Source organism: Oncorhynchus clarkii, chromosome 23, assembly GCF_045791955.1.
Source record: "Oncorhynchus clarkii lewisi isolate Uvic-CL-2024 chromosome 23, UVic_Ocla_1.0, whole genome shotgun sequence".
NCBI lineage: Eukaryota > Metazoa > Chordata > Actinopteri > Salmoniformes > Salmonidae > Oncorhynchus > Oncorhynchus clarkii.
The window spans coordinates 15,662,534-15,673,961 of NC_092169.1; positions in this window are offsets into that span (position 1 = coordinate 15,662,534).

An 11,428-nucleotide genomic window follows, 5' to 3' on the forward strand; every position below is an offset into this window, starting at 1 on the left:
CCGTTCCACGGCTCACTCCACATATCCCCAGGATCCCGATCTCCCTAATAGGCCTAAAGAAACTGATGGGCTGCCACTCACCCCAACAGTTGCACCCCATCCATCACAGGCCTTAAGGAGAGAAAGGGAGAGAGATGGAGATGGCGAGGGGAGAGAATGGGGCCATGTAAGGGGCAGACACCTAAAGGAGGCACGTGTTTTATTACCCATATAATCACCAGTCTGATTGCCATACAAGCAATGGAGTCACACCTCAGACAATTTATGGCCATCCAGATACAAGATTCCCACCAACCAGTTAAATATCTTAGTTGGAACGCAGGCCAGAGATAGGAGGTGGGCAGCTGGCTAACAGGGACAGAGGCCTGTCCAATATGGTGGAACAAAATTCCATAAAACTTTCCTAATGTGAAGTAATTTCATAGTAAGATTCCATCCAATTTCCCAATAACTTAGAACACGATCTTATTTGGATTCCCTTTGAACATGTTGTAATTTGTCATTCAGTTTGTGGATATTATCCTTCATTTCAACTATCTTCAATTTGATCATACGATGTATCAGCTTGAATTACAATTATTTGTATGTTTGTGACTATTGGCTGTTAGCCTTGGGAACCTAATCTACTGTATGTAGGTCGGTTTACTTCACATCCACATAGGAAAATGACAGACAAGGCAAAGTTATCACAGGTCTAATGAACAGTGACTCAATTGTGCATCAACAAGCACCACTCTCCCTTCACTTTGCATAAAGTAAACATGTCGTTGGCGTGTCATCATGGGAAGACGGCGTGGGGCCATCACAGGAAGCAGAGTGGTGCAGACGTTTAGGCCCTGAACCCCATCATCCACTCATAATCAACGGTAATCCATTAAGAATGAATCAAACATTTACAGAGGTGCTATGGCAGAGAGGGAAGCCTATTCATCATAACCTCCCTCCACCACCACCACCACCACCACCCCACCTCGTTTCTCTCCCTCTCGTTATGCTCTCAATCTACCTATGCGAATGAGGTCAGGGAGTCGAGCTAGCTGACACTGAGACTTGTGTACAGAAATGATCAACAAATATTCATCCATTATGAGGAGTGGGCAGAGAAGCATGCGACTTGAAAAGCCTGGCGGTGAGCTGAACTCACAACGCCCCTTCCACGTAGCACTTATTCACCTGGGCAGGAAGTGACAGAACTGTCAAGGTGAATTAACAGCACATGTCAAGCTTTTTTTGTTATAAATCCTGGCCTATTGTAACCCTCATTTTCAGGTGCTGTGTATGTACACGGCTGATGATATATCAACACTACTCCCAGATTAATCATTCAGAGGGGTGATTCCAACAGTGGAGTCAGGACGGGGTGCGGATTTGGACACATTGTTAAGGATGTGGTGTTTTGGGGGCGAAAAGTGTCTATAATGTTCATTGTTGGTGCCTGTAGTGCCCTGGGCCCAGACTACTTCCTCAGTCCCCTATTACTGGAACCATTTGTTTATTGGGCCGTAATTACAAACTTCAAGCCCAGAGGCAAACAAGCAGAGACCAATAACCCTGTAATGATGTGTACATTGGAAACAGAATATAACCGCAAAATAATAGAAAGATTTAATTGCGTCTCAAAAAATCAATATGACCTTACAACAGAACACCTGATATTGTAACGCTCGAGTCTCGTTACATGTTGTGTTCATGAAGGTATTGTATGTTGCTTTTTAAGGTGTCTTATAAAGCCGATATGAAGTGTCTGCGAGATAAAACAGCATGTTTTATTTAGCTGTTTGGTGCGTGTTTTCTCCACACATAGAAGGTTTAAAACCACAACCTTATCTGAATAAAAAACATCCCATTTCCAGCACTCCAGAACCCATCTACAGCTCCTAGTGTAAGAAAGGCAATCCCTATTACCGCTGGATAAAGTGTACCCTTTTTTTATTTGAAATGAAAATGTCAGTCATTTCTTGGAGATTGATGACTCCTTGCATGCAGGCCCAATAAATGAAAAATAGATGAGGCTCAGTTCTCTCTTTTAATATTTAAGGCAATATTCAAGTCCTCTTACATCTCATAGAAATAGTTTTATTTTAAAGGAATAAGACCATTGGGCATTGTTTACTGAACACCTCATGCATATTTGATGTGCCCCGACGGTACTTAGAGAAATTCAAAGTCCCTTGGAATCGTTACTGTTTTGTAAGTATAAAACGACTTAAGAGGACGTAAAATGCCATTGCTGCACTCCCTTGTCGCTTGACGGGGAAATTCTCTGATGAAGGTGGTGGTGCTGGTGCTAAGATGGAGGGAGGGGGTCGTACAATAGATGGCAGAGATTTTGACTTCTTCTATTGGATCGTAAATGAGGAAATTGATGTTTAACGTGGCAGAGCGGATGAAAGGGATTAATTGACATTTAAAACCAAGGTGCATGGGTAGAAACAGAGGGAGGAAGTTAGAAGTAGGACGAGGGAAGGAAGCAAACTAGAATTGCTTTGGAGATTTGAAACAAGCCAGAGGGGAAGGGAGTTCGATGGAGAAACAGAAAATGATACTGTGGTATTACCGGGTAATTGTCTTGGTTAAGAAGTTGTTTAAATGCATTGAGACGGAGCTTACATATAAGACACACAAAGGGCAAAATCAACCAAAGGGGCTTCGTGCCACCATACAAAGCCTGATGCGCCATCATGACTTTGTGCATGATGTGCTTTCAGATGGTAGAAAAGTGTAATGTTAGTAGTTTAGACTCAGGTTTCGACTCAAGTTAAATGACTGACCCCAAAATCTAACTGTGGGAACTTGGAGAGGACAAAGTTATATATCGTTCATGATGCGTTCTTAATGACAGGTATGCACTAGGGGTGAAATGGTTCACAAAACTTCACGGTTCGATACGATACAGTACAGTGGTGTCACGGTTCGGTACGATACAGTACAGTGGTGTTACGGTTCGATACGATACAGTACAGTGGTGTCACGGTTCGATACGATACAGTACAGTGGTGTCACGGTTCGATACGATACAGTACAGTGGTGTCACGGTTCGGTACGATACAGTACAGTGGTGTCACGGTTCAATACGATACAGTACAGTGGTGTCACGGTTCGATACGCTACAGTACAGTGGTGTCACGGTTCGGTACGATACAGTACAGTGGTGTCACGGTTCGATACGATACAGTACAGTGGTGTCACGGTTCGATACGATACAGTACAGTGGTGTCACGGTTCGATACGATACAGTACAGTGGTGTCACGGTTCGGTACGATACAGTACAGTGGTGTCACGGTTCGATACGATACAGTACAATGGTGTCACGGTTCGGTACGATACAGTACAGTGGTGTCACGGTTCGATACGATACAGTACAGTGGTGTCACGGTTCGATACGATACAGTACAGTGGTGTCACGGTTCGATACGATACAGTACAGTGGTGTCACGGTTCGATACGATACAGTACAGTGGTGTCACGGTTCGATACGATACAGTACAGTGGTGTCACGGTTCGGTACGATACAGTACAATGGTGTCACGGTTCGATACGATACAGTACAGTGGTGTCACGGTTCGATACGATACAGTACAGTGGTGTCACGGTTCGGTGCGATACAGTACAGTGGTGTCACGGTTCGATACGATACAGTACAATGGTGTCACGGTTCGATACGATACAGTACAGTGGTGTCACGGTTCGGTGCGGTTTCGATACATCGACAAAATAAATGCCTGAGAAATATGTAATTTGTATTTCGATTTTCCATTTATTTTGGGTAGCTTGAATTCCCAGCATACGGAAACAAAGGGACAGCAAAACACAGCGGTGTCTGCCTTATAACGTTAAATCAAATGGTAATTTAAAACAGAACTTCAACAAGAGTGCATAGTCCAGCAGCATATATCAACACTAAGTCAAATGGCAGTGATTAAACCAAATAGGACCACTTGAGACTGGTTACTTGAAAAAAAATGTAAACAACATTTTAAAATCAGATTTTCAAGTTTTTCTTTAAAAGATTAGTCTATCCAGAGTATCTGCAGTGAGCACAGATCGGCTGTGGAGAATACCCTCTCGCTAGGGACAGGTCCCAGGCACTGCCAGGTAGCGCCTTGCTAACATGGCAACATGACGGTATATTAACTCTTTGGGGAATAGAATCCACTTCCCTCTATGAGGTCAACTCCTCCTCTATGACCTTGACCTTTGACTTGGTTCCCTGCTCCTGGGTCGTGAACAACTCCCCTTTTCTGGAGGAGAACCCCTGTCTTCTGCCATCTCTGGAGAGGGGTTGGCTCCTGTGGTATCTGTGGCTTGACCCTGCAGAATTAAATTAGATGAAAATTACTATCTCTGAAGTGGCTTTAAAAATATGATTTGTTGTTGGAAATATATATCAGACACTATTATGACAATTACTATTATGACAATTATTACTTTATAATTCATTGTTAAATCAGTAATTAATAAAATAATAAATGTCACATTAACAAAATAAATACAATTCCTGTTGTATATTGTATATCACAATCTCTGCTGTGAGTTCATTGTAGACTCTCAGATGAGCAGCAGCATCCAGGTGTAGCAGGGACTTGATCCGGGGGTACAAAGCAGTGCTCTTGTATAAGAAGTCGTGGACACCAGGGTCAGCATATCTAGGCTCCATGTTAACTCTGATAGCAGTCTTGACATCCCTTACTGCGAGTTCATCTTCATCAGATGCCACCATTGATTTCAGGATCATTGTTTTCATAGGCAGGACCATGGAAACTGACGGAATGCTTGCAGTGCATCTCAGTGTTGGGACTGTTTTGAGAGGTTTGCACACTTTGATAACTTCCTCTGCAAGTCTTATGTCATTTTCAGACAAAGTCACAATATCTTTGACATTCTTCCTCACAGCTTGATCAATCAGTGTAGAATACAGCGCAACTTTCTGCTCAAGGTATCTCTCAACCATGTTGAAAATTGTATCTTGTAGGGACATCTTGGATTAGTTGTGGTTTGGCAGCTCCAGCATCTCCTGTTTTGGCTTGAAAACATGTGCAGCAGTTGCGCTTTTATGAAAGAAGGATACCACCTTCCAGATCTTTGCTAGGAGGCGAGAGATTGGATTCACTGACATTGCTTTTTGAGATGCTAGGTTAATAACGTGAGCAAAGCATCTGCTCTGTGGCCCCAGTCCAGCTAGTGCAACTGCATTTACAATATTTCTAGCGTTGTCAGTGGTCACAGGAATCGTTACATTATCCCCCTCCAACTTCCACACTGCAACTACTTCCCTTAGCTCTTTCCCCAAGTTTACACTGGTGTGACTCCTCTGAAGGGGACATGTTTGAAGGACATGGCATTTTATCTCCCACTCTGCCATAATGAAATGAGCCGTTACAGTAAGGTAGCTAGCTCTCTGTAGCTCTAGACGTCTAGTTGTCAGAGCAACAGACAACGTTTCGGACAACTCGCTCTCAAGTTGTCCTTTAGTTTTTTTGTATTTGGCAGGTATTAATGTCAGGGCAAAATGTGTACGGGAAGGAATCAAGGCGCGACCACTTTAAACATGTTTCTGAACTCTGCATTCTCTATCACAGAGAAGGGTCTCATATCTGCCGCAATGAATTCTGCTATCGTTGCCTTGATTTCTTTAGCCCTAGCAGAGTCAACCACATATTGTTGCCTGAAGGCTGTGGGGAGAAGTGGCTGCCGATTGGTTGTCGGTTAATTTCTTCGCCTAGTCCCACCGATTGGCACTTTGGGGTGATGTCGGCGCAAATGAGTAGTCCTGTTACTCGTATTGCCACTCAAATAGGCTATCAGCAATGAACAGAGCCTATATGTTGTAGAAGTTTTATCCACAACTCATTGGCAATCCCGTTATAGTTTACACGGAAACCTAAATGTTCCCAGACAGCAGACCTGAATGATACTGGGGCATCTTCTAGTTCCAGCTTGCCAATGCTTGCCATGTTGCTCATTTGCATTTAGCTAAATGCTAATTCCTTCATAAGCTAATTGCTGCTACGACGGTCTCTCAGCTCTGTTCTCGCTGGAGTGAAATAACTAATGAGCAGAGTTGCATACAGCTACGAGACGAAACAACTTTCTTTCTTTATTACTATGTGGATATTTTTCCCACATTAATTTGTACGCCATTGGTTTATGCAATTATATATTTTGTACAATTAAATATATATATATATTCTGACATTTCACATTCTTAAAATAAAGTGGTGATCCTAACTGACCTAAGACAGGGAATTTTTACTAGAATTAAATGTCAGGAATTGTGAAAACTGAGTTTAAATGTATTTGGCTAAGGTGTATGTAAACTTCCGACTTCAACTGTCTATCACCTCATTTTGCAACCCCATGCCATACCCTGTAGACAACGCTTAATTGTAGCCTATTTCCTCCTACAACAGGACAATGACCCAAAGCACAGCTCCAAACTATGCATGAACCATCAGTTTTGATATATTTTTCAACTGTGCTGTGATGTTTCACAAATGTTCTGAACATTTCTATTCTCATAGATCCTATATATTGTAAATTAAAGATAACATTTTTTGCTAAGAGTATTATTATATTATTTATTTATTGACTATGACTTTTTAAATCACTCAGAGTTAGTGTGATTGGCCTGATTCACACAGTCTCCTCTGAACAGTTGCTGTTGAGATGTGTCTGTTACTTTAACTCTGTGAAGCATTTATTTGGGCTGCAATTTCTGAAGCAGATAACTAATGAACTTATCCTCTGCAGCAGAGGTAACTCTGGGTCTTCCATTCCTGTGACGGTCCTTATGAGAACCAGTTTCATCATAGCGCTTGATGGTTTTTGCGACTGCACTTAAAGAACATTTCAAAGTTCTTTAAATGTTCCGTATTGACTGACCTTTTCGTTTTAAAATAATGATGGACTGTTATTTCTCTTTGCTTATTTGAGCTGATCTTGCCATAATATGGACTTGGTCTTTTACCAAATAGGGCTAACCCCCCCCCCCCACAAGTCCACAAATGAACTTTTAACAAGGCAAACCTGTTAATTTAAATGAATTGACTACCTCATGAAGCTGGTAGAGAGAATGTCAAGATTGTGCATAGCTGTCATTAAGATCAAAAGGGTGGCTATTTGAAGAATCTCAAATATAACATATATTTTTGGATACTACATGATATTTCATAGTTTTGATGTCTTCACTATTATTCTACAATGTAGAAAATAGTCAAATAAAGAAAAACCTTTTAAGCACAATTTTATCTTAAAAATGTCAACATAATCTAATCGCCCTCAGGGCTTTAAGAAAGTATTCAGACCCCTTGACTTTATCCACATTTTGCTACGTTACAGCCTTATTCTAAAATTGATTCAATATATTTGTTTCCCATCAATCTACACACAATACCACATAATGACAATGCAAAGTTTTTAGAATTTGATATGAGACTCAAAATTGAGCTCAGGTGCCTCCTGTTTCCATTGATCATTCTTGAGATGTTTCTACAACTTGATTGGAGTCCACCTGTAGTAAATTCAATTGATTGGACATGATCGGACATGATCAATTGATTGGACATGACAGGCACACACCTGTCTATATAAGGTCCCACAGCTTACAGTGCATGTCAGAGCAAAAACCAAGCCATGAAGTCCATCATTCTTAAATGGAAGAAGTTTTGAAGCACTAAGACTCTTCCTAGAGCTGGCCGCCCATCCAAACTGAGCAATCGGAGGAGAAGGGCCTTGGTCAGGGAGGTAACCAAGAACTCCGATGGTCACTCTGACAGACCTCCAGAGTTCCTCTCTGGAGATGGGAGAACCTTCCAAAAGGACAACCACCTCTGCAGCACTCCACCAATCAGGCCACTCCTCAGTAAAGGGCACATGACAGCCCGCTTGGAGTTTTTCAAAAGGCACCTAAAAGACCTCCAGACCATGAGAAACAAGATACTCTGATGAAATGAAGTCACGTCTGGAGAAAACCAGGCACCATCCCTAAGGTGAAGCATGTTGGTGGCAGCATCAGGCTGTGGGGATGTTTTTCAGTATCAGGGACTGGGAGATTAGTCAGGATCGAGGGAAAGATGAACGAAGCAAAGTGCAGAGATATACTTGATGAAAACCTGCTCCAGAGCACTCAGGACCTCAGGCTAGGGTGAAGGTTCACCTTCCAACAGGACAACGACCCTAAGCACACAGCCAAGACAACGCAGGTGTGGCTTCGGGATAAGTTTCTGAATGTCCTTGAGTGGCCCAGCCAGAGCCCGCACTTGAACTCGATCGAACATCTCTGGAGAGACCTGAAAATAGCTGTGCAGCGACGCACCCCATCCAACCAGACAGAGCTTGAGAGGATCTGTAGAAAAGAATGGGACAAACTCCCCAAATACAGTTTTGCCCCGCTTGTAGCGTCATACACAAGAAAACTCAAGGCTGTAATCGCTGGCAAAGGTGCTTCAACATAGTACTGAGAAAACAGTCAGAATACTTACGTAAATGTGATATTTTATTTTTTTGTACATTTGCAAAAAATTCTTAACCTGTTTTTGCTTTGTCATTATGGGGTATTGTGTGTCGATTGATGATAAACAAAAAAATATTTAATACATTTTCGAATAAGGCTGTAACGTAAACAAAATGTGGAAAATGTCAAAGGGTCTAAATACTTATAGAACGAAATGTATGCTTAGTCTAATACATTGACAACTAAAATATATCAAAAGCAATATAGTACAATCAATGTAATGGTACTGATGTATGTGTGTGTGTATGCGTGTAAGTAAAAAAACATGTGGACACACCCTACTTGCAAAGAAATGCCAATGCCATCCTCCTCTCTCATGTCATGATACAGTACAAGTTTTTGTTAAAATGCCAGGCCAACTGGTTAACATTAGCCTACGACATCTAGCTACATGTTGAACTTCCATCCTTTCAGATCAGGGGCACAATTAATTATTAATTATTATTTATCATTAATCAGAATCGCTGCTACACAGTAATCATTGGCCAGTACAGAACATTAAGTTAAACCAAATCCCTATCTCCATCCATAGCTAATTTATGAAAGGGACCATTTTCACTAGCTGGCTTGCCACCGGAGGACAACACTACAAGATGCAACAATTTCATTTTTTTTCTTTAAATGACGTATGGCTTTTGGGGTGATTTGATTGGTCTGAAGCCAAATCCAAACTGGCTTCCATTTTTTTTGGTGTGCCAGGACCATTCACAGTTGAGCTCACTCAGTTTAGCTCAACGCTGATTGTCTATACTTGTCATTATTATTATTTTTTATCAAGGGAGGCACGATGCTCACTGGCTTCCCTTGTATTCAATGCTTCGGGTGGCAACAATATAATATTATTTTTGACCAGACAGGATCAGATAGATGGGCGCTGTTTCTCTCACTCAGATGATTTCTCTGCTCTTGCGAATTGAAGGAAAATGATGTAGCACAGAGAGACAAAAAAGACAAATTAATTAATGTTTTTTTCTTTTTTTGGGGGGGGGGGGGGGGGGGGGGGGGGGCTGGCTTCCCTTGGCATCCATGAATACACTCCAGTGGAATAGTGATAGCATTAATCTCACCATTTGGATCACACTGTCACTGTTTTTATAATCAGAAATCAAACAAAAATCAGCCCACTAGGCTATGTAATTTGTTGTCATTATGTCCAGAACAATTAATAAGAATAGCGTTCGGGGTTGCACAGTAGTCTATCCTGCACAGTAGACTTGGTGTCCAATAAGAGGCACAAAAACATATGAAAACATGAACTCATGACCTTGATGCTTTCTCTGTTAAATCAAACGACACTACTGTGAATCAAGCAGACAACAGATAATCAACATCAATTTGCTAGGGGTATTAGATCCAACATGGATCCATGCACAACTGTCTTTACCAGTGTAACGAATGAGATACCAACATACTCTGGACATTCCTCACGAACACCTTATTTCCAGCATTTGGGCTGTTGTTGCATCAACACTTGACTGTCGTTCCGAAAATTTATCCTGGATCAAATGATGATGTGTGAAAATGCCACTATGTAATTAATCAGCTGGACACAAAATGTGCATTCAACAAGTATTGTGCATCATTATTGAAGAACCAGGTAAATGATTTAGGTATTAAGTATCAAAGTAAAGGTGACTCTTTTGGTTAGAAGCATTCGATTTTGCTCTATTTTGGATTTGTGTGCCCATGAAAACTGTTTTCAACCAATAACACAAGGAGACAAGAAATGTTATGTAGTTACACTGTATTTCTGAGATCTCTATACAAAGAAAAACAAGATTCTTAGAGGGTTCAAGTTCAATGTCTGATTTAACTGATTAAAGCTTAATATATGATATAACGACAACTTACACTGCCATAACGCAAGGACTTTTCTGGATGTCTCATGATCTGACTAACACGGCTCTGTCACCTTTTACTGCCGACGCGGAAGTGCGACATCGACTCCGGAGGCTTAAATAAACATCTGAATTTGATTGAATATAGCTATGATCCCCCCTTATTTCTTAATGCAGGGATGGGCAACTTTGATGGGGGTGGGGTCCACAATCTGAACTCATCACGACGGGCTGCGGTTGGGCGAATGGAGTGACATGGGCTAATTAAGTGACTATCAGTGTCTGACATAACAAGAGAAACACTTTTGATGCACAACAAAATTGCACCTTGTCTATTCTACTATTCTACCTTGCAACAGTAAGTTGAGACCCAGACCGAGTAAAAAAATAAAATAATTTAAACACACAAAATGTTTTATCCAAGGTCCTTCAAAAGGGCCAGTTGCCCATCCCTGTCTTAATGTAATGACATGAAAAAAAATGGCTGATTATTATCAATGACTCATCAACAGCTGTAACAAGTTGTCCAGTGTCGGAAATCCTCACTGGTACCCTAGTTTATAGGAAGACCCTTACATGTGTTGCCTGGATGACACAGCAGAGCAAACCCGGCCATGATGGAGAGGGAAATTAAGCCTTTTATCTGACAACAGGGAACTTCTACATGCGGAGTGTTATCAAAGGCACTGGTTTCATAGTCTTCCCATATTTTCGATTGACCTACATTTACACGTACATGAGTGCTTCTGTAACATGATATATTCAGAGATAGTGACTACTTGTACATTATTAAACTCTCCAAGTGGCTGCTCTGCTTTTGGAATGCTGTAATTATGCGTAATGGAGGCACAACAAGTGGCCCAAACACAGCTGTTGGCCTGCCTGCATACTGGTAGAAAAGATAGTATTAATTGTTTCTGAACTGTAGCTACATTTGGCAGAGGTTGGCATTAAATGGAGTGTGGCTCAGATGTCTTGGTGGAGGATCTAAAAAGAAGCAAAGGATGTACTTCTGTACTCAACAAGAAGCAAGGGTCCTATTCAAAACTGGGATTCCAGACTTCTGAAGATAAGACA